This window comes from Chlorocebus sabaeus, chromosome 9, assembly GCF_047675955.1.
Source record: "Chlorocebus sabaeus isolate Y175 chromosome 9, mChlSab1.0.hap1, whole genome shotgun sequence".
NCBI lineage: Eukaryota > Metazoa > Chordata > Mammalia > Primates > Cercopithecidae > Chlorocebus > Chlorocebus sabaeus.
In genome coordinates, this window is record NC_132912.1 from 44617136 (window position 1) to 44641971 (window position 24836).

General features: G+C 44.1%; 1 long non-coding RNA gene across 4 annotated transcripts in view; it reads right to left on the minus strand.

Moving 5' to 3' along the window:
* The window catches only part of LOC103215729 (uncharacterized), a 197651-nt gene extending 189072 nt beyond the window's left edge, over nucleotides 1–8579 (minus strand). For all 4 annotated transcript variants that reach the window (XR_012093912.1, XR_012093913.1, XR_012093910.1 and 1 more), the window contains exon 1: nucleotides 8475–8579. This is a non-coding gene — a long non-coding RNA (uncharacterized lncRNA). The remainder of the gene's footprint in view (nucleotides 1–8474) is intronic.
* Between the last annotated feature and the right edge of the window lie 16257 nt (nucleotides 8580–24836).

Genomic DNA, 24836 nt, shown 5'->3' on the forward strand with positions numbered 1-24836 from the left:
GGAAGCTCAAGGGGGAAGGGAATCCCTTTTCCTAGCCAGGGGAACTGAGACACACAACACCTGGAAAATCCGGTAACTCCCACCCCAATACTGCGCTCTACCAAGGATCTTAGCAAACAGGCACACCAGAAGATTATATCCCACACCTGGCCAGGAGGGGCCCACGCCCACGGAGCCTCCCTCATTGCTAGCACAGCAGTCTGCAATCTGGCAGCAAGGCAGCAGCAAGGCTGGGGGAGGGGCGCCCGCCATTGCTGAGGCTTAAGTAGATAAAGCCACTGGGAAGCTCGAACTCGATGGACCTCACAGCAGCTCAAGGAGTTCTGGCTGTCTCTGTAGACTCCACCTCTGGGGACACGGCACAGCTAAACAACAACAACAACAACAACAAAAGCAGCTGAAACCTCTGCAGACGCAAACGACTCTGTCTGACAGCTTTGAAGAGAGCAGTGGATCTCCCAACACGGAGGTTGAGATCTGAGAACGGACAGACTGCCTGCTCAAGTGGGTTGCGGACCCCTGAGTAGCCTAACTGGGAGACATCCCCCACTAGGGGCAGACTGACACCCCACACCTCACACGGTAGAGTACACCCCTGAGAGGAAGTTTCCAAAGCAAGAATCAGACAGGTACACCTGCTGTTCAGCAATATTCTATCTTCTGCAGCCTCTGCTGCTGATACCCAGGCAAACAGGGTCTGGAGTGGACTTCAAGCAATCTCCAACAGACCTACAGCTGAGGGTCCTGACTGTTAGAAGGAAAACTAACAACCAGGAAGGACACCCACACCAAAACCCCATCAGTACATCACCATCATCAAAGACCAGAGGCAGATAAAACCACAAAGATGGGGAAAAAGCAGGGCAGAAAAGCTGGAAATTCAAAAAATAAGAGCGCATCGCCCCCTGCAAAGGAACGCAGCACATCACCAGCAACGGATCAAAGCTGGACAGAGAACGACTTTGACGAGATGAGAGAAGGCGGCTCCAGTCCATCAAACTTCTCAGAACTAAAGGAGGAATTACATACCCAGCACAAAGAAACTAAAAATCTTGAAAAAAGAGTGGAAGAATTGATAACTAGAATAATTAATACAGAGAAGGCCATAAACAAATTGACAGAGATGAAAACCATGACATGAGAAATAAGTGACAAATGCACAAGCTTCAGTAACCGACTCGATCAACTGGAAGAAAGAGTATCAGCGATTGAGGATCAAATGAATGAAATGAAGCGAGAAGAGAAACCTAAAGAAAAAAGAAGAAAAAGAAATGAACAAAGCCTGCAAGAAGTATGGGACTATGTAAAAAGACCAAATCTACATCTGATTGGGGTGCCTGAAAGTAAGGGGGAAAATGGAACCAAGTTGGAAAACACTCTGCAGGATATCATCCAGGAGAACTTCTCCAACCTAGTAGGGCAGGCCAACATTCAAATTCAGGAAATACAGAGAACACCACAAAGATACTCCTCGAGAACAGCAACTCCAAGACATATAATTGCCAGATTCACCAAACTTGAAATGAAGGAAAAAATCTTAAGGGCAGCCAGACAGAAAGGTCAGGTTACCCACAAAGGGAAGCCCATCAGACTAACAGCAGATCTCTCAGCAGAAACTCTACAAGCCAGAAGACAGTGGGGGCCAATATTCACCATTCTTAAAGAAAAGAATTTTAAACACAGAATTTCATATCCAGCCAAACTAAGTTTCATAAGTGAAGGAGAAATAAAATCCTTTACAGATAAGCAAATGCTTAGAGATTTTGTCACCACCAGGCCAGCCTTACAAGAGACCCTGAAGAAAGCACTAAACATGGAAAGGAACAACCGGCACCAGCCATTGCAAAAACATGCCAAAATGTAAAGACCATCGAGGCCAGGAAGAAACTGCATCAACTAACGAGCAAAATAACCAGTTAATATCATAATGGCAGGATTAAGTTCACATATAACAATATTAACCTTAAATGTAAATAGACTAAATGTTCCAATTAAAAGACACAGACTGGCAAACTGGATAAAGAGTCAAGACTCATCAGTCTGCTGTATTCAGGAGACCCATCTCACATGCAGAGACATACATAGACTCAAAATAAAGGGATGCAGGAAGATCTACCAAGCAAATGGAGAACAAAAAAAAGCAGGGGTTGCAATACTAGTCTCTGATAAAACAGACTTTAAACCATCAAACATCAAAAGAGACAAAGCCATTACATAATGGTAAAGGGATCAATTCAACAGGAAGAGCTAACTATCCTAAATATATATGCACCCAATACAGGAGCACCCAGATTCATAAAGCAAGTCCTTAGAGACTTACAAAGAGACTTAGACTCCCATACAATAATAATGGGAGACTTCAACACCCCACTGTCAACATTAGACAGATCAACGAGACAGAAAGTTAACAAGGATATCCAGGAATTGAACTCATCTCTGCAGCAAGCAGACCTAATAGACATCTACAGAACTCTCCACCCCAAATCAACAGAATATACATTCTACTCAGCACTACACCACACTTATTCCAAAATTGACCACATAATTGGAAGTAAAGCACTCCTCAGCAAATGGACAAGAACAGAAATTATAACAAACTGTCTCTCAGACTACAGTGCATTCAAACTAGAACTCAGGACTAAGAAACTCAATCAAAACCACTCAACTACATGGAAACTGAATAACCTACTCCTGAATGACTACTGGGTACATAACGAACTGAAGGCAGAAATAAAGATGTTCTTTGAAACCAATGAGAACAAAGATACAACATACCAGAATCTCTGGGACACATTTAAAGCAGTGTGTAGAGGGAAATTTAGAGCACTAAATGCCCACAAGAGAAAGCTGGAAAGATCTCAAATTGACACTCTAACATCACAATTAGAACTAGAGAAGCAAGAGCAAACACATTCAAAAGCTAGCAGAAGGCAAGAAATAACTAAGATCAGAGCACAACTGAAGGAGATAGAGACACAAAAAACCCTCCAAAAAATCAATGAATCCAGGAGTTGGTTTTTGGAAAAATCAACAAAATTGACAGACCGCTAGCAAGACTAATAAAGAAGAAAAGAGAGAAGAATCAAATAGACGCAATAAAAAATGATAAAGGGGATATCACCACCGACCTCACAGAAATACAAACTACCATCAGAGAATACTATAAACACCTCTATGCAAATAAACTAGAAAATCTAGAAGAAATGGACAACTTCCTGGATACTTACACTCTCCCAAGACTAAACCAGGAAGAAGCTGAATTCCTGAATAGACCAATAGCAGGCTCTGAAATTGAGGCAATAATTAATAGCCTACCAACCAGGACCAGATGGATTCACAGCTGAATTCTACCAGAGGTACAAGGAGGAGCTGGTACCATTCCTTCTGAAACTATTCCAGTCAATACAAAAAGAGGGAATCCTCCCTAACTCATTTTATGAGGCCAACATCATCCTGATACCAAAGCCTGGCAGAGACGCAACAAAAAAAGAGAACTTTAGACCAATATCCCTGATGAACATTGATGCAAAAATCCTCAATAAAATACTGGCAAACCAGATCCAGCAGCACATCAAAAAGCTTATCCACCATGATCAAATGGGCTTCATCCCTGGGATGCAAGGCTGGTTCAACATACGCAAGTCAATAAACATAATCCAGCATATAAACAGAACCAAAGACAAAAACCACATGATTAACTCAATAGATGCAGAAAAGGTCTTTGACAAAATTCCACAGCCCTTCATGCTAAAAACGCTCAATAAATTCCATATTGACGGAACGTATCTCAAAATAATAAGAGCTATTTATGACAAACCCAGGACCAATATCATACTGAATAGGCAAAAACTGGAAAAATTCCCTTTGAAAACTGGCACAAGAGAAGGATGCCCTCTCTCACCACTCCTATTCAACATAGTGTTGGAAGTTCTGGTTATGGCAATCAGGCAAAAGAAAGAAACAAAGGGTATTCAGTTAGGAAAAGAAGAAGTCAAATTGTCCCTGTTTGCAGATGACATGATTGTATATTTAGAAAACCCCATTGTCTCAGCCCAAAATCTCCTTAAGCTGATAAGCAACTTCAGCAAAGTCTCAGGATACAAAATTAATGTGCAAAAATCACAAGCATTCTTATACACCAATAACAGACAAACAGAGAGCCAAATCAGGAATGAACTTCCATTCACAATTGCTTCAAAGAGAATAAAATACCTAGGAATCCAACTTACAAGGGATGTAAAGGACCTCTTCAAGGAGAACTACAAACCACTGCTCAGTGAAATAAAAGAGGACACAAACAAATGGAAATAGGAAGAATCAATTTCATGAAGATGGCCATACTGCCCAAGGTAATTTATAGATTCATGCCATCCCCATCAAGCTACCATGAGTTCCTTCACAGAATTGGAAAAAACTGCTTTAAAGTTCATATGGAACCAAAAAAGAGCCTGCATTGCCAAGACAATCCTAAGTCAAAAGAACAAAGCTGGAGGCATCACGCTACCTGACTTCAAACTATACTACAAGGCTACAGTAACCAAAACAGCATGGTACTGGTACCAAAACAGAGATATAGACCAATGGAACAGAACAGAGTCCTCAGAAATAATACCACACATCTACAGCCATCTGATCTTTGACAAACCTCAGAAAAACAAGAAATGGGGAAAGGATTCCCTATTTAATAAATGGTGCTGAGAAAATTGGTTAGCCATCAGTAGAAAGCTGAAACTGGATCCTTTCCTTACTCCTTATACGAAAATTAACTCAAGATGGATTAGAGACTTAAATGTTAGACCTAATACCATAAAAACCCTAAAAGATAACCTAGGTAATACCATTCAGGACATAGGTATGGGCAAGGACTTCATGTCTAAAACACCAAAAGCAATGGCAACAAAGGCCAAAATTGACAAGTGGGATCTCATTAAACTAAAGAGCTTCTGCACAGCAAAAGAAACTACCATCAAAGTGAACAGGCAACCTACAGAATGGGAGAAAATTTTTGCAATCTACTCATCTGACAAAGGGCTAATATCCAGAACCTACAAAGAACTCAAACAAATTTACAAGAAAGAAACAAACAACCCCATCAAAAAGTGGGCAAAGGATATGAACAGACATTTCTCAAAAGAAGACATTCATACAGCCAACAGACACATGAAAAAATGCTCATCATCACTGACCATCAGAGAAATGCAAATCAAAACCACAATGAGATACCATCTCACACCAGTTAGAATGGCAATCATTAAAAAGTCAGGAAACAACAAGTGCTGGAGAGGATATGGAGAAATAGGAACACTTTTACACTGTTGGTGGGATTGTAAACTAGTTCAACCATTATGGAAAACAGTATGGCGATTCCTCAAGGATCTAGAACTAGAAGTACCATATGACCAAGCCATCCCATTACTGGGTATATACCCAAAGGATTAAAAATCATGCTGCTATAAAGACACATGCACACGTATGTTTATTGCGGCACTATTCACAATAGCAAGGACTTGGAATCAACCCAAATGTCCATCAGTGACAGACTGGATTAAGAAAATGTGGCACATATACACCATGGAATACTATGCAGCCATCAAAAAGGATGAGTTTCTGTCCTTTGTAGGGACATGGATGCAGCTGGAAACCATCATTCTCAGCAAACTATCACAAGAACAGAAAACCAAACACCGCATGTTCTCACTCATAGGTGGGAACTGAACAATGAGATCACTTGGACTCTGGAAGGGGAACATCACACACCGGGGCCTATCATGGGGAGGGAGTAGGGGGGAGGGATTGCATTGGGTGTTATACCTGATGTAAATGATGAGTTGATGGGTGCTGACGAGTTGATGGGTGCAGCACGCCAACATGGCACAAGTATACATATGTAACAAACCTGCATGTTATGCACATGTACCCCAGAACTTAAAGTATAATAATAAAAAAAAAAAGAAAAAAAAAAAAAGAAAAGTTTGGGCAAACATACAGTGAATAAGTGGTTATTTTTGAAAAGGTACAAGCCAGTAATACTACCAGCTAGCAGAAAAGCAAACAAACAAACAAACAAACAGAAACATAACCAGACCAAAATGGGGCAAATAACCTGAGGAGCTGTTTGTGCAAAGAAGACAGGAAACTGACCCAACGTTTACAAAAACGTGGTTACATTACTACTCATGGAAAAAAACGTAGATCAAAACCACACTCTGATCTCATCTCACTCCAACTAGAATGAATATTACAAAAAGATAAAAATATTTAAAAGATAATTCCTGGTATGATTTTCCAGAAAATGGAACTGTTTGTGGAAATGTAAATTAGTATTAACACTACAAAAAACAGTTGAGAGTCCTGCAAATAATAGAAAAAAAAGAAATAACATACCACCTAGCACTACTGAATACGCATTCAACCTACCTGTTCATTCACAGATAAAGGGATCAAGAAACTCTCATATACATACACTAGGGAATATTATTTGGCCATCAAAATAATTAAACAGTGTCATTTAGAGCAACCCAGAAGAACCTGGAAAACATTATGTTAAATGTAATTAATGAGTTATGCCTAGAAAGACAAACACTGCAGGATACCACTCATGTGAAATCTTAAGATGTTTATCTTAAAGAAGTAGAAACCACAATACTGGTTACCAGGGTCTGGGAGATAGAGGGGGAATGGGGAAGGATTGGTTAAGGAAACAAAGTTACCTTAACTTGAAAGGAATATATCTGAGTGTTCTCCTCCTCAGCCTGGTGACTGGAGTTAACAAGATTACATTTTTTTAAAGAGCAAGAAGGTAGAATTTTGAATGTTCTCTACACACACAGAAAAAATACCTAGATGAGAGAATAGACATCCTAAAGTACCCTGATTTGATCATTACCCAATCTACATGTATGAAAATGTACCCCTAATTATGGACCTTTATGTTGTGAAAAAATGTTAAAAGAAATAAATACATATTGCTAAAAATCACAGGGAACCCCAAAAGTAATGAATATCTAAAGGAATCCTGAGAAATACAATCAAAGCGAGGACCCACAATGCTTGATATCAAATTACACTGCCAGGTTGTAGTTACGAAGCAGATATATGGTACTTGCATAAAAACAAATACCTAGAACTATGGACAAAAACAAGGAGGACAAAAACATGACCAACACAAATATGGACATAGTCAACCGACTTTGATAAAGAACATCACAATGTGGAAGAAATACCCTGGAAGAAAAACCTCATTGACAATTAAGTGCTTTGTCACTGATATATATTTTCTTATATGGGTGACCAATATTACATGCATGAAACGCAAAAATAAACATATGGGACTACATCAACCTGAAAAGTTTCTACACAGCAAAGAAAACTACTTTCCAAATAAAAAAGTATCCTATAGATTAGGCAAAAACTTCAGGTAATCAGGTAATTCATGAAGAGTTGTCATCTAATGTGTACACACACAAAAAAAACACTACAAAGTAGCAAAACAATCCAATCTAATATGTCGCAAAGAACCTGGACAATTCTGCGCAGACATAAAATCTAACAACAGATAAGGGATAAGGTCCTCAAAATTAACTATTCATTAGAAAACTGTAATTCAAAACCACACGCAGATAATCTCACACTTATTGAATACTCCTAGAAATTTTTTTCAAAATAGGAGGGGCCGGGAGCGGTGGCTCGCACCCGTAATCCTAGCACTTTGGGAGGCTGAGGCGGGAGGATCACCCGAGGTCAGGAGTTTGAGACCAGCCTGACCAATATAGTGAAACCTGTCTTTACTACAAATACAAAACTTAGCCAGGCATGGTGGTGGGCGCCTGTAGTTCCAACTACTTCAGAGGCTAAGACAGGAGAATTGCTTGAAACTGAGAGGCAGAGGTTGCAGTGAGCCGAGATGGTGCCACTGCACTCTACCTGGGAGACAGAGCAAGACTCCATCGCAAAAAAAAAAAAAAAAAAAAAAAAAAAAAAAGGAATGTGGGTGTGCTTTTCGAAAAAGGGGAACTCATACATACACTGTAGGTGGAAATGAAAACTACGATACACACTATGGAAAACAGCTAAATAGCTAGAGACTCCTCAAAGAATTGAAACTACAGCTGTAGTTGCTCTAGCAAGGTCTCTTTCTAACGGTCCTGAGGCATCAAAAATAACCCTAGATCCCAGCTCAGAGTCCCGTGGGGCTCACAGGGACCCAGGTCCGGCGCTTCACCGCCGGCTCTGGGACAGGGCGCTCCTGTACACTGAACGCGGGTCGGACAGGGGCATAGCCTTCCTGTCTGGGATGCAGATGTTGCCGCGGCCGAGGCCCCACAACCGACCCCACGTAGACAACTCGGGCCCAGATGCCTACCAAGAAGTCAGAGCCCGAAAGCAGGGAGCGGCCAGAAAGGAGCAGAGAGCTGCCAGGAAGGTGCAGGGAGGCCAGGAGGGTTCCCGGCGGGGTCCATGCCCCCTCCACTTACCTCCAAGACCTGCCTCTTCCTCCACTGTCACATGAAAACCACCAGCGCTTCTCCGAACCTCGCTCTGACGAAGCGCAGTCTCGGCTTCCAGGGGAATGCAGGCTGGCGGCGTCCCTCGCGCCAGGCTGAAGCACCACCCCTTCTTAAAGGGGCCGCGGCTCGGATTGGCCAGAAGCAGCTTGCCTTGTGGCATAGGCTGAGCCTCTGCCCACCCACAGGGTTGGACGAAAGGCCCCCAGTCTCTCGTCCTCCCCGGCTCTAAGGCCCTGGAGGTCGCAGGAGCCTCCCTATGACCCCAGCCCCGAGATCGGCTCCCTAGCGCCTGGGACCTGCCCCTGCCCTCCTCTGGACCTCAGCTTCACCATCCGCAAAGGAAGCGGCCTAGCCGGAGCTCTGGGGTCCCTCAAACTCGGCGCCTCAGGATCTAGGATGGGCTTCCCTGACCCTCTGCAGAGAGGGCCCAGAGAACCACGGAAAGCTGGGAGCTGGAGGGACAGTACCGAGGGCAGCAGGGCCTCCCCGGCCTCACTGTCCGCATCCATCCTGTGGGAGCCCGGCGGCCTCGGTAGGGCCCAGACAACCGCGGCCTCACCAGGGCTGCCTGGGTCACCAGGCTCCCCAGAAGGCAGGCAGGGGCCCTGGGGTACGGTGCCACCTCAGCTTCCCTCTGCGTCAGTGCCTGCGAGGGGCCCTGCGGACTCCAGACCCGCCCCTTCCCAGAGAGGGGGACCCGCATTGGTCTCTGTGACGCCCACGGGAGGGGCCGTACTGACCTCTCCCAGGGAACTGGGGGTAAGGCAGGGGAAATCCCGGCCACCTCTTGAAGCTCGCTGCGCCCCCCAACCCCAGAAAGCACGCAGGAGCAAAGGAAAGGAAGGAGAGCCCACACATTTTCAATCTTTCATTTCCTTGTTTTCTTTTTTCTTCCCCCCCTCCAAAAGGAAAGATAGCCTGTACATCATCCATTCCCCAGGGCAGTGGTGCAGATCCAGCTCTCTGCTTGCCTTTGGCCTGCCCAGGTGAGGTATACGGCTGCCACAGCGCTGAGGTCAAGCCTGGCTGGGGCGCACAGGCCGCTGTGGGTCCTGGCTGCGTGGCTCCTGGGAGGTGGAACAAGAGGGTGCCCCAGACCCTGGCTGCAGAGCTCTTGATGTCATGCCCGGCGCCCTCCATCCACTGCCTCTGGGCAGCGCTCCAGAGCCCCACCCGGGGCAAGAAGTCTATCACTTCGTCCGTCATTCGTTGGAAAAAATCAAAAGCTCATCATAATCCCTGGAACAATCACTTGAAAAATACGTCAGAAATAGAGCAAAATAATAAAATAGGATTGTAAACGCCACACTGAAATAAGTTTATTTTAAAAATGGTAGTCAATGGAAAAACAGGATCAGAAGACAGGAGAGAGGAAAAACAAATAAGTTATCTGACTGAAACAGAATTAGAAATTAACAACAGAAAGAAATACTGGACATCTGAAAGTATGTGAAAATTTAACAACCCACCTCTAAATCATTGGATCAAAAAAAGAAACCACAAGATAAATTTGAAAATATTTCGAGCTGCACTCCAGTCTGGGTAACGGACTGAGACCCTGTTTGTAAGAAAACAAAACAAAACAATCTCAAAAAGTTGTAAAATTAAATGCCAACTTTCCTCTGTCCCCAAACTCTCCGTGGCTCTCTCTTGTCCTCAGAGTGAAGCACATGCTCCTCACTGTGGGCTCCAGGACCTAGGTGGCCTGACCAGTGCAGACCCTGTCACCGTCTCCTCCTCTGCTCACTCGCCCACACTATCACGCTGTCCAGTCACATAGACTATTTTTCCAAATGCCAAGCTCCTGATCACCCCTGGGCCTTTGCCTTTGCAGTTCCCCCTGCCAGGACCAGTTTTTCCCCAGACCTTCCCATTCCTGCCTCTTCCTGGTTTGGCTGCCTCTTTCTGATGCTTCAGGCCTCAGCCCAAATGTCACCTCTTTGGAGAGGACTTCCTTGAAATCCCTGCCTAACAGCCCCTATCATGGTCGACACTTTTTTCTTTTTGGACTTAGGTTTTGACATAAAGAAGTTTCTGCCGGGCGCCGTGGGTCAGGCCTGTTATCCCAGCACTTTGGGAGGCCTAAGCGAGCAGATTACGAGGTCAGGAGATCGAGACCATCCTGGCTAACACGGTGAAATCCTGTCTCTACTAAAAATGCAAAAATTAGCCAGGCGTGGTGGCGGGTGCCTGTAGTCCCAGCTACTCGGGAGGCTGAGGCAGGAGAATGGCGTGAATGGGGGAGGGGGGGCAGAACTTGCAGTGAACCGAGATCACCCCTTTGCACTCCAGCCTGGGTGAGAGAGCAAGGCTCTGTCTCAAAAATAAAAAGAAAAAAAAGTTGTTTCGTAAAAATAACTTGGGCAGCTATCATCTATTTAAAAGGTCTGACTTTGGTGAAATAACCTGGGCTTTCCTGTTCTTTGAGTTTTGATAAAACAACTGTAAAACCATCTGCCTTTTTTTTTTTTTTTTTTTTTTTTTTGAGATGGAGTCTCGCTCTGTCACCCAGGCTGGAGGGCAGTGGCGCAATCTTGGCTCACTGCAAGCTGCACCTTCTGGGTTCACGCCATTCTCCTGCCTCAGCCTCCTGGTTAGTTGGGACTACAGGCCATCTGATCTGCCTTTTTTTTTTTAAATTGAGATTAATTATTAAAATTATTAAAAGAAAAAAATTATTACTATTTTTTCTTTTTTTACAGATAGGGTCTCATTCTGTCTCCCAGGCTAAAACATAGTTATTCATAGCTCATTGCAGCCTCAAACTACCTTGCCTTTGTAACGGTAGGCCCTCAGTCACCTGTCTCATCTTCTATGGATGTTGGTTTACTTCAGCTTTCTAATTATTTGGAGGTCAGCTTAGCTTAGTGGTTAGCACAAGTTGATAATAAATGCTTAAGCATGAGGGTGCAAAGAAAGGGGTAGGGAAGTGCAAGACTCTCAGCTTCAAATGCCCAGTCTCCTGCTCATCTGCTCCCGCCCCTGTCTAACCTCTGCATCTAAGCCCAACTACATGACTCCTCTCCTTAAAAACTCTCTTGGATTTTTCCTGTCCTTTCTGCTCTGCTCTATCCTTGGGTCAGTGGATCCACCCATCTTCCTTTGTGCTGGGCAGATGCCACAGCTTTCTGCTTTCTGGCTGGACAAGCCAAGGGGGGCAGGTGTGTGTATGTATAGAAGATGCCTCCCTAAACCTTGGTGTTTTGCCTCATGTCTGGCACATTCAGCCTTTGCTGACATCTCCCCAGAAATACCAGCCTCACCAGCATCTGCAGAATGGGGTAGCAGGGGTCTGTCTGGAGCTTGGGTGGGATTCTCACATAACTACAAATACACATGCACACCCTGGGCTTCCACATCTGCATTTGTTGGTTGGCTCTTCACACCTGAGTCTAAGACAGGTCAATGATGAGTGGCTGGATTTGCAAGCGTGTGTATTTCAGGGCAGGGTGTCAGCTGGAGCAGTCTGAGAGGAAGTTGTCAAGGGAAGCTAAAGAGGAGGGAGTCAGTAATGTCTCTCTTGACCTGTTGCACTCTCCAAATTTTACTGTCCTTTCCTAGGCCTGATCTAGAGGGCTGTCTAGTCTAGGTGAGACAAGTCTGGATAGATCTACTGCTAGCCCCATGGGGTCAGAACTAGAGGAGAAGGATGGGGACTGTGGGATTCCAGAGGAATGGCAAGGAGGGCTTGCTGGAAGAGTGGGTTTTTTTTTCAGCTGAGTTATTTTTTCTCTGTAGCTCAGTGCAGTGGCACAATCACTGCTCACTGCAGACTTGACCTTCCATGCTCAATTGATCCTCCTGCTTCAGGCTGGGACTACAGGCACATGCCACTGCACACGGTTAATTTTTGTATTTTTTTGTAGAGATGGGGTTATACCATGTTGTTCAGGCTGGTCTTGAACTCCTGGGTTCAAATAATCCTCCTGTCTTGGCCTCTCTGAGAGCTGGAATTACAGGCACGAGCCACCTCATCTGACCTGACCTGAGTTCTGAAGTGTGAATAGGAGTTGGGGAGGTGAAGAAGGGAAAAAAGGGCCTTCTAGACAGAAATATTTATCAAAGATAGACAGAAGTAGGCAGGAACTGATTAGGGCAGGGTCTTTTAATGTCAGGTGCAGGAATTTCTCACAAGGCCAGTGTGGAACCATGGAGAATATGTGAGCAAGGGAGGCCATGATTAGAGCTTGATCTCTCAGGGGCAAGAGTAGGGGACAGTTTGGTTCTTGGGTGAGGGAATCAGGAGAGTTCCAGTGTCATGGGGGGTCAGGAGAGTCAAGGCCCACAGGAGCTCATCTGTACCTGTCACCTCACGCCAGAGTTGGTGGAGGACCTCCTGATGTTCTGGAGGGTCAGATAAGTCCTGGGACACAGTGACTTACAGTGTGAGGTACAGACCAGCACAGCGAGGGTACCACCACATGCTCTGCTCAGATGGTCACAGCGCTGACCTCATCTCCAGCCTCCTGCCATCACCTTCCCAGTTCTGATAGTCCTGCGTTCCATGGCAGCCAGGAGCTGCATGTTAAAATAACAAATCAGCGCCATCCCTTCTCTCCTCAAAACCCTCTCGTAGCTCTTCTTTGCTCTTAGACTAAAACCCAGAGTATCCCACAACTCAGAAGGCCCAGGGTGGCCCAGCCTCTGTGGCCTCCTGCCTTCCCCACCCACTCCAACCTCACTGCTGTTTCTCTCCCTCCTTGAGATCTGTGTACCTGCTGTTTCTTCTGCATGGAATTCACTTCCTGTCTTAGCTCTAGGATCTCAGTTCAGAAAGGCCTCCTCAACTTCCTGCCTCTCAGGATTCCCCTGTCACATGACCTCTGCACTAGCCATAGTGTCCCTATAACTAAATTGGGACAGATTCAGACGGGGCTTTATTGAGCCTTCTATGCTCAAGAGACTCAGGCCAAGCCCAGCCCTGGTCCCTGCTCTCATGAGACCACGGGCATAGGGGTCATTTTGGGGATTATCTTGGCACTGGGTCCTGTGGGATGGTGTCACCTCCAGCCTCCAGGGACCCATCCTAACCATGGGTCCCTATGTGTTTAATACATTTAAAAGGAATATATACAGCTCTTAAGAAACCAGGATAGATTTAATTGATCTGCCCACCTTAGCCCCCCAAAGCAAAGGAAGTGGAAATGGCCAGATTGGAGGCAGAGGCAGAGATGAGTGCTGACAGCTGGGGTTGGGGATGAGGAGTCTGAGGCACCTCTGGAGTCTGGAGACTCTAGTTCCACTATTTAAAGAGTACCATCCCCTCCAGAGGAGCTTGAATCTCTTCTCCAGCTGTTGTCAAGGAACTTTGGCCATGTCATGGTCCCTGCCACCTCTCCACCTTCTCTCCCCACGGGCGACTTCCCAAACCTAGCACAACATTGGTGTTATCCTGTGGGCATTTAACCTGGCCTGACATCAGGATCTCTTAGAATTATGAAGTGTCCAGATTATAGACTCTCCCTCTTTGCCCTCTCCAAACCCCTGATAAATGAGGAGCATTAACTGACCTATCACATGTTTTCCTGTAACATGCTGTGCCTCCTATCTTGAGGTCATTACCACACACTCATCACCTTTGCTGACTTTCTTTTTTCTGCTCTCCTAGATTGTGACTTTCTTGAGGACAAGAAACTCAGGAAATGTACATTTAGTGATGCATTGATTAGACAAATATTTATTGCACATCTGCTGCATGCTAAACAATGAAGACTGCAATGTCCTAGAAGGCATCTTCTTCTACTATGAATTAATGATTAAATGGGTGGATGACTGAAAAAAATGAAGCAAGGGGAAATGTTTGCTGCTGCTTAGAGGGAACAGAAGAATATCAAGACTAAATTGGAAAGTCTGTGAGGATAGTAGTCAAATTGATCTTTTCCTCTAATCTATCCTTAGGACCTAGCACTGTACCTGGCACATTTTAAACAGTCCGTAGATAATTATTGGAAGGTATATTGGTGGATGAAGTATGTCATTGAATGATTGCATTTGCCTTCAGAACTAACTGTAAAACTTTGCAGATTTCCAAGCACGTTGCTATGTATGGCCTTATTTTCTTTCCATTCTACTTTAGATGTGAAGTAAGTAGGCCAGTCTGTGACCCCCATTTTACAAGTAAAGAAAATCACAGACGCTCTGTAATTTGTGCTCAAAGATACCAGTCAGGTACTGTAGAGGGATCACACAAATATAAGCTTCTGACTCAAAATTCAGTAACCCAGGCTTTTCACTAACCCGGGCTGTTTAAGTAGGTTGGAATGACTGGGATCCATCCACTCATCCATTCACCCACCAGTGAATCCACCTTGTCATCTTAATTCGTGGTATATGGAGAGCTTCATTAACTTCTGAGCTTGCCCTTGGTCTGATTGCATAAGGGAGCCCCAAGTGGAACCCAGCACTTATATTATTCTGCGAGGTGATGGTCCATGGGCAAGCGTTGGTAGCCCCCAGCCTCTCTCTGTAATGGTGGCTTCTGCATTTTATACTGGTTTTCCCCCACTGTATCCCTTTGTACATTTGTGACCTTCTTGCCCTCCTGCCCTTATGCCACTCCTCCATCTGAAGTACCCTCTGCCACAGCCATTTGTCAAAATCTTGCCAATTATTTGAGACTCCTCCATGAAGACTTTCTAGATCTAGCCAGAAGTAATCTCCTTTCCTCTAAGCTTCCTACTTTGCTTTATAGCTATTTATAGCATGTCTTTTCTCAGGACCTTAGACTAAGTTCCCAAGGACAGAGTCCCACAATGCCAGATCTCAGAAGAAGCTGGTTGACTAAATGAATCTTTAAAGTGAGTGTCTATTTGTATCTGCTATAGAGGTAATATATAGTCAATATAGAAAAAGCATAGAAAAATGAATCAGAACATGATTAAAATCATCTCTGATCCCACTATTTAGAAAGTGCCATTCTTTGTGGTCCATTATTTTTCCAGCTGTATATACATATATTCATGTCTAAACAGAATCATAAGGGTATCCATTTTCTATATGAACTTCCCCTATCTCGCTTCATGAAAATATAAGTTCCTTGAAAGTTAACACTTTCTTTTCATGTGCATTCTCCATGATGCCTGAATTTAAGCCAGATGTTAGGTAAATTTCTGTAGAGTTGCTATACGGGAATCCAGTCATTATTGACACCCCAAATTGCTGTCTCTTCTCTCTGTTCTCTGGAAATACTTATCTGACTTCAAATATGGGACAGCTCAGTTAAACATACAGAACATTTATGTTAAACATACAGAACATTTACTCTACCCTCTTCAGCTGCTGTGCCAGGCACCAGGCTACATAAATAATTCTGACATGTCCCTGCACTAGGATCCAATAAGGGAAGTCAGCTATATAAAGAGACCATATATATATATATATAACTTATATATTGTGTGTATGTATATTATATATATATAGTGTTTGTGTGTGTGTATATATATATCTCAAGACAGTGGTAAAAGAGGATGCTATAACTATATATATAATAAATGTAACTATGGAGTGCTCTCTAAATACCAAGACCAACCTTACAGCTAATTTGTACTATCTCATTTGATTATAAAAACAACCTTGTGAGGCAGGTGCTGTTACTATCCTCATTTGGTAGACGGGGGATCTGAGGCATGAAGAAGTGAAGAGCTTGCCCAAAAACACACAGGTTGAACACAGGGGAGCTGGGATGCAAATTCAAGTAGTTGGTCTTCAGACCCTGTGATCTTATGCAGCATGCAATATTCCTCCTTATGAAAGCATGGAGGAGCATAACATATTGAATTAGGAAAAAATCATACTATATGTGGTACGTTATATAAATATCTGGTCAGAATTCATACATAAGTGCAAGGAAAGGCATAGCAAGAGATCAGACTGGGGAGAAGTGCATATAACAGGCCAGGAAGGGCCTTGTGTGTCAGGCTCAATAAATTAGGTTTTATCCTGAGGGACAGTAGAAAACATTGGAGGGGTTTGAGCAAAAGAATTATATAGTCAGATTGACAAGTTAGAAATTTCATCCTGGTAGCCATTTGATGGATGGCTGGAAGGAAGGAAGCCTGAAGGTAGGGGTACCTATTAAGGGGCCTACTGAATAGTCTTCATTTGCTTCTTGAGATCCCCTTTCCCACCTGCTGTCCCCAGAAAGGCTGACTTGTATGATTTGTTTCATTTAAGCATCCTTGGGTGTTTGGTTGAGGTCAACCTGTGTGAGACACCTACAAAAAATTGGTGGGTAGAAGGAGAATGAGGTTGGGAATTTACTCTCTTGAAAACTTCCATCCTGGGTTGTGCATTGGCAGTGGCTGGGTTATTCTAGTAAAGGCTACAGTTCCTATCTGGCAGCTCTATGGTAGCCCTTTCCTACAGCTCTGGATTTTTTAGGGTTTTATAATACTCCATCCCCCATCATCCCTTGTGCCTTCAGGCCTAGGGTGGTGACAGTTCTTTGCTGTTGTTGATCTTGGAGTACTTTTTTGCTCATTATTGGTTTGCCTTAAAACTGCCCAAGCCTTTGTGAACACTCCTTTCATTAAACACTTCCCAATGACCTTCCTGAGTATGTCTCCTCTTCTCTGGTGAGACTCTGACTGGCACAGAACCATTTGCAATAGCCCCTGAGAGAGATATAAAGCTTTGCATTAATTAAGCATTTTAGAGATCAAAAAGGCCGTGAGTATTTGCGATTATTTCCCAGTCCCACTCAGCAAGACTTGATGTGTGACAATCACCCATGAATGCTGCAACAACTAGTGGCAAGGTTGGTTAAAGTAAACATCACTACATTTCCCAGTTCTTTCTGCCCAGGCAGTGAGCTCATCTCATGTAATGTCTGCTTTCTCCATGGCAAGAAAAAGACCATTTGCAAACTCATTGGAAACTTTCTCTGGGCTTCAGCAAATAATCTTCTGCAGGGTCAGCTGGTGCCGTAGAATCAGAAGGTTGATTAGTTAGCCACTTGGGAGATGTTACCAAGATGGCTGGTGATGAGAAGAGCTGCTTCTTTTCTTTTCTTTTATCTTTTTTTTAGACGGAGTCTCTCTCTGTCACCCAGTCTGGAGTGCAGTGGCACAATCTCAGCTCACTGCAAGTTCTGCCTCCTGGGTTCACGCCATTCTCCTGCCTCAGCCTCCCAAGTAGCTGGGAATACAGGCACCAGCCACCACGCCTGGCTAATTTTTTTGTATTTTTAGTAGAGACAGGATTTCACTGTGTTAGCCAGGATAGTCTCGATCTCCTGACCTTGTGATCCGCCTGCTTCGGCCTCCCAAAGTGCTGAGATTACAGGCATGAGCCGCTGCACCCGGCCGAGCTGCTTATTTTCATAATGACCTTCAGGAATTAAATAAAAATACAATGAGTGCCATAGATTAGGAGGAACAAGCCAATTAAAAGCACAACATGCCTTCAGGATTTTTCATTTCTTTTCCAGGAGGCTGAAAGGCATCAGTGGCCACCGAGGCAGGATGGCAGTCTACCCAGAATCACCGATGAAGGCTGATCCTCTCTCGCCTTTGTGGGGCAGTTGAGGGAATTTGAGCCTATTGAATATTTCATGAGTTGTAGTCCATGGGGGAGAACAGAAAAAGGTGAAAATGCAATCCCTGTGTTTCTTTATGATTCCAACACAAAACCAAGCTATCCAGGGTAGGAGGGAGGCAGGTGCTGGAGTCAGCTTACTGCTGGAGGGCATGGTACACCAATTCTCCCACTTTAATATCTGCTGTTTCATTTTATATTCATCATGTCAGCATAATCTGCCTTTATGGGAATCATCTTGGTTCCCGACCAAATGCGTTTAGTCCCCCTTTTGCTTTAAGGTGGATTGTAATATGACTTGAAGACTTAATGAAATGTTTATATGGAAGGAGTAGGGGAAGAAAAAAGGGAAGATGCAATTGGAAAATCAATCAGCAGAGAACTTCAAGAGTTGGTTTTGGTCATGCTACTGTTTTATTCACCTGTTTTTAAGGGACACAGGACTGGTTTTCTGACCAAGTTGTACTCTACTAGTTCTGAATAAAATGTGCACAATATCACCAAGCATTCAAAGCCCTTAAGCCCTTAACTCTGTCTGAACTACATTTATTTTTATTTATTTATTTATTCTGAGACAGAGTCTCACTCTGTCACCCGGGCTGGAGTGCAGTGACGCCATCTCGGCTCATAGCAACCTCTGCCTCCTGGGTTCAAGCAATTCTTCTGCCTCAGCCCCCTGAGTAGCTGGAACTACAGGTGTGTGCCACTACACCTGGCTAATTTTTGTATTTTTAGTAGAGGCAGGGTTTCACCATATTGGTCTGGCTGGTCTCGAACTCCTGACCTTGTGATCCGCCCACCTTGGCCTCCCAAAGTGCTGGGATTACAGGCATGAGCCACCGTACCTGGCCCTGAACTACATTTCTAACCTGGCATTCTGCTCCACTCCAACATACACACGCAGCTTCATGCCCCTGAGATGACCAGCTGATCTCTATGCCTTCTCCTCCTTTCCTCTGAGGGACATCAGTATGTCCATCTTCTACATTGCCCTTACCACCACCTTTTGGAAGTAGTTCTTGGCTGCAAGCTAGGAGAGTCTTTTCCCACCTTTGAGTTTTCAATAGACCTTTACTTTTTCTTTTTTTTTAAATTCTCTGATGAAATGTAACACTCTTTGAATTTTACTTTTTAGTCCCTCCAGCATTTTATTATGAATGTGTGTAAGTAAGTGTGTTACTGAGTCACTGAAATATATGTAAATACAAAAATATATATATACCAAATCACTGAAATATATATACATGTGCATTAAGCATTTTAAATATGAAAAAGGGCATGAGTATTTGAAATATATATACATACACATATATCTATATGTATTTCAGTGATTCAGTAATTATTTATTGAGCATGTATTATGTGCCAAGCACTTTCCAAAGTGCTTGAGAGATGGCAGGAAATAAGACATGCAAGGTTTCTGCTCTCCTTGAGAGACAGACAATAAATACATGTTCAAGGAAATGTAGAGCATAAATTTCTTTCTTTCTTTCATTTTATTTTATTTTATTTTATTTTATTTTATTTTATTTTATTTTATTTTATTTTATTTTTATTTTTGAGACATGGTCTCACTCTGTTGCCCAAGCCAGAGTGCAGTGGCATGATCTCCACTCCCTGCAACCTCTACTTTCCAGGTTCAAGCAATTATTGTGCCTCCGCCTCCTGAGTCATGGCTGGGATTACAGGCACATGCCACCATGCCCACTTAATTTTTGTGTTTTTGGTAGAGGTGGGCTTTCACCATGTTAGCCGGACTGGTCTCAAATGCACGGCTTTAAGTGATCTGCCTGCCTCGGCCTCCCAAAGTGCTGAGATTATAGGCGTGGGCCACCGCACCAGGCCTGAATTTCTAATCGTGATAACTGCTATCGAAAGTTTTTGTAAAAGGTATATAATAAAGATTGGATGTGCATGCTGAGGACTACTTCAGCTAGAGTGGACAGGCTTAGTTTCTCTAAGCAGGTATCATTTGGACTGAGAGACAAACACTGAGAAGAAGCCAGCTTGCAGGTTCTTGGAGGAGAGTGCTAGGAGTGTTGGGCAGAAAATACTCATGCCCTGGGACAAGTGGGAGTCTGGCCTGTTTCAGGAATAGTTTTAAGTCCTGCAGGGATAGAGTATATGATGAAGGGGTGATGGCAGGAGATAGTCCCAATAACACACAGTCACCTGGATCTTGGTAAATGGAGAGCGTGCATGCGTGTGGACAGTAACATGAGTGAAGAGACAGTGGGCTGGGTAGAATATCCACTGCTAAATGGCTATGAGTTCCCTGAAGGCAAGGCTATGTCTCATTTAACCCCATATTCTGAGCTACTGAGCTGCCTGGAATTGAGTAGGTGTTTGATAAATATGTTGAATAAATAAACAAATGCATGAATAAACAAATAATGAGTGAATGAATGAGCACGGCCTTCTGCTTCTGCTAAAGCAGTTTTCCCTTTAACATTTCATACCCCTCCTCTCTTGTCTTCAACAACAGTTTCTTTTCTTTGTAATAAAGTAAGTCTGGAGTTACTCTCTGTAATTAAATATTTACTGTGTTTCACACACTGTTATTATCATTTAACATTTACTCTCTGCTGACTGTGCACTCATCACTGTAGCAAACAAAGAGCTCAATCTAGTTTTGGTCCATGGGCTAATTTAGTCAAGAAAAAGGAGATGTTAAGTGCAACTGGCATAGTAGAAATTGCATGGACTGGAAATCCACTCATTCTAGCTAGGTACAAATTCACCAGTGAACTTAAACAAGTCACTAACCTTCTGCAACCTTCTGCTTTCTCATCTGAACAAGGAAAGGGGAAGCCTCTTTAATAGTGAGATTTCAGGCACTGGCTGGAGACAGCACTAGAAGTGAGGACATCAGATTTCCACAAGCACCCCTCTGTTCATTCTGCCTTCATCTATGCCAGGCTGTGTCAACCAGATGTAGCCTACCTTGGAGCTTTTTCTCTGGCACCACTCCAGGGACACTCAGCATATGGAGTGCCTGCTTAGCCAGCAGCACGTGGAACTACAGAATTAGACGCTGTTATTTCTAGTCTAGCTCTCAGCCCTGGGTTCCCTGAAACTCTGGTTTTGGGCTTTGATGCACTGAGAGAAAAATGAACCAGGCCATTTACCATAATGTCTTCACCTTGCCTTGGCCCAGCTGGCTGTCTGCCAGGTAAGCTACTGCCAAGGCCTCGGGTGCTGAGGCTGGGAGGGGGTCAGTGGGGCAGCAGATCACCCCAGCCTGGGATGAAGAGAAGGTGCTGAGAGGAGACCTGCTGTTCAAATTGGTCACCCAGCCAGTCCCTCCCCCTGGGCACTACAGCGGGTTTGCAGGGCCCTTTGGGGCTTGTGCTCTAAGTGCTGACAAACCTTTGTGATTGTCTGAAGGCCTGTTCAACTCTTCCAGCTGCAAGGGAAGCCCAAACGTGTGTTCACTTGGCCTAATAACTTACTATGTTCTCGCCACTTTGTCTTTTACTTGGAATGAGTAGGAGGCCATGGAAAAACTGTAAACGGAAGACTTAGTGATGTGAGATGACTTTTGCTTGGCAGGATTCCTCTGGCTCCTGATTGAGAATAGAATGGACAAGTGGAAGAAGAGAGTCAGGTTAAGAAGCCCTTACTGGATGAGAAGTGGGAGAGAAAGCAAACTGTCAAAGATGGCTCACAGTTTTGTTTTTTATTCTTTTCAGAGCAGTTGAAGGATGAATTAGATTCTGTTCCTATCAATAATGATGACGATGATAATAAATCAATACCTAACTTAAAAATTCATAGCTAACATTTTTTAGCCCTTATTAAGTGCTAAACACCTCCTAAGGATTTTTGATTGCGAACCTTAAGGAGGGAAAGTCTATTGGACATGGGTGATATAAGAATAATTCAGTAGGCTGGGCACAGTGGCCCACACCTGTAATCCCAGCACTTTGGGAGGCCAAGCTAGGTGGATCATGAGGTCAGGAGTTCGAGACCATCCTGGCTAACATGGTGAAACCCCCGTCTCTACTAAAAATACAAAAAATTAGCTGGGCGTGGTGGCAGGTGCCTGTAGTCCCAGCTACTTGGGAGGCTGAGGCAGAAGAATGGCGTGAACCTGGGAGGCGGAGCTTGCAGCAAGCCAAGATTGCACCACTGCACTCCAGCCAGGTCGACAGAGGAAGACTCTGTCAAAAAAAAAAAAAAAAAAAGAATAATTCAGTAGAATTGGGTGATGAGTAGGTGATTTGATGGTATCATCTCCCCTTCTTTTCAAGATGATTCTTTTTCATTTCGTGTCACCAGATATGATGGGCCCTGCAGTGGGACATGGGGAGAGCTGATTGGAGAAGAGGCTGTAACTCAGTTTGCTTATCAGTCCTCGTTATGTGTGTGTGTTTGCGTGTGTGTGTGTGTGTGTGAATGCACTTGAGGCCTTTGGGGACTGTAGGAATACTGTCCAAGGTCATAGCTGTCTCAGAAGGGAGGAGCCAAGATTCTAACCCTCCAACACTACTAAGGCTACTTATCTACTGATGGACACTATAAAGGCTATTTGTCTCCTATTTGTCCCCCTTGAGTGTATATGTAACAATCCTCCAAGAACTCCACCACCCTTCTCTTGTATTCATCCATAAGATGCACTGATAGGCCTTGTCTTTCTAGGATATTTGCAGGTACACACCCCTTTAGTCGAGGGGAACTGTGGAACAATTGTACAATCCCTTGTGATGACACTTTTGGCACCTTATGCCATCACCCTTTTTCACTAATAAAAAGGTATGACACATTGAACAAAAATACTATTCAAATGATAATCATTTTAAAACTATTTACAGAAGGAATACTAGCATAGAGATAAGAGTAAGAAACTTCAAGTCAGGAGATTGAATTTTATAATTTACTAGAAAGTCCTCAACCCCACTGGCTATATGAGAATGTTGGGATGGGGCAGTAGCTTTGCAAGTATTTTTTAGCCAAGGAAACCTTTGTGCCAACATTCTCTTGCTTGGGAGTACACTATATAACTTACAAAAAAATGGAGCTGCTTTCGTGGAAGCACGAGGAACACGGTCAGGGCAACCCTCTTGCCAAGCTCCTTTCCTGTGCAAGATGACCCTCAGCTACCTCAGCTGAGCTGGTGCCCTTTTAGGCCTTTCTGGCTGTGAGGTTTGGACATGAGTACTTCCAGCTCAACTTCTAAAGAATCCACACTCTGAACTCCCACTCCTTTCATGGATTTCTTTCCTTTGTCTTCTTCTAGTTCCATAGCCTCAAAAGAATGAAAGCATATTATCCTTAGTTTTATTCCACTATCAGAGTAGAATGAATTACCTGATCATGCATGGTGTATTAAAAAGGGGCTCAGGCAGATCTGGGTGCAAACCCTGCCTCCACTACTCTGTTACTTTAGGCGAATCTTGGTCACAGTTGACCCATCTATAAATGAAAGTGATGATCCCTGTCTCATGGACTTGATGTGAGGAAAGGCATCCTGGCAAAAAACAGGTGCCTCTGAGCTCCTGATTATGTGGGTTCTCTTCCTCCCTGCAGCACCAAGACCAGGTGTACAGCTCACCCAGTGCCTCAGGTCTTGTCTTGCAGAGATGTCTGGCATGGTGGCGGACATCTTGCTGGTGCACTGGAGACAGCAGTGGCTGGAGAATAGCACCTTGTACTTCCACGTCTCCATGAGCAGCTCCAGGCAGCTGGCCCAAGTCACCGCCCCCACCCTCCAAGAGCCCTCAGAGATTGTTGAGGAGCAGATGCACATCCTCCACATATCTGTGATTGTAAGTGAGTGGGGGATGTGATTGGGGTCAGGGATTGGGTTGGGGAGAAATGGGTGGAGAGATGGAGGGGGTGGGGGGCTGTCCACAGACAGAGGGAAAGAGCCAAGCTCAAGAGGTTAAAATGAGAAACAGAAAATCAAATGGATTCTGTGGTGTCACTTGGACTGATGCATACCCATTCATCATCTGTCAGCTGTGACAAACTTCAGAGAAGAAAATAAGGGGTCTCCAATGCCTTGGCCTTCTGGCTGACATCTCTGGGAATATATCTGTCATGAGCTTGGACTGCTTTGCTTAGGGCTAAGGTTCAGTGCTTCAGAATACAACTGGCCATTCCAAGAATGACTGAACAAATGAAACTGGAATAAAACCAGAATGGGCTGCCCTTTCCTAAGTGCCCTTGATGTGTCAGGTGTTTTAACCCTCACAACAACTGCATGATGGCCCTTGGAGCTGGGGGTATGTAGCCATTGCGGTGTTCCACAGAGGCCCCTCCATAACTCCCACTTTATAGTTGTGAATACTGTAGCAGAGGGCAAAGAAACTTACCCAACCAAGGTCACATAGCCAGTGAAAGATGGAGCTACTCTTGAGTTTTCAAATCTGAGCATATCTGGCTACCAAGCCTGAACTATGTCCCCTACACCCTGTACCTCTCCAAGTCTGTTGGAGTGATAGGCTTGGTCTTAGCTCTCCTTTCAACTTGTTACACAAGGTGCTGACCTACTTTACTGGGACAATTAAGTGAGCAAAGGAAGGCGGTGACCAGAGTGAAGGTAAAGCAGAGCTGCATTAAACACACATTTGGAGTTACTTTTTCTATCGTACACAGGAGGGTCCATCTCAGTCCAAATAGAATGGCAGATCAGGCTAAATGTGGTAACCACATTCCAGATGCTTATCACGATAGCCAACTAACCCTTGAATATTTATTCTTTCTATCAATGTACCTTAAGATCAGAAGTTACTTTTCATAACCATTGTACTGCTTGTCTTTGGGCAATAGGAAAAGGTTTGGAAGGAAGATG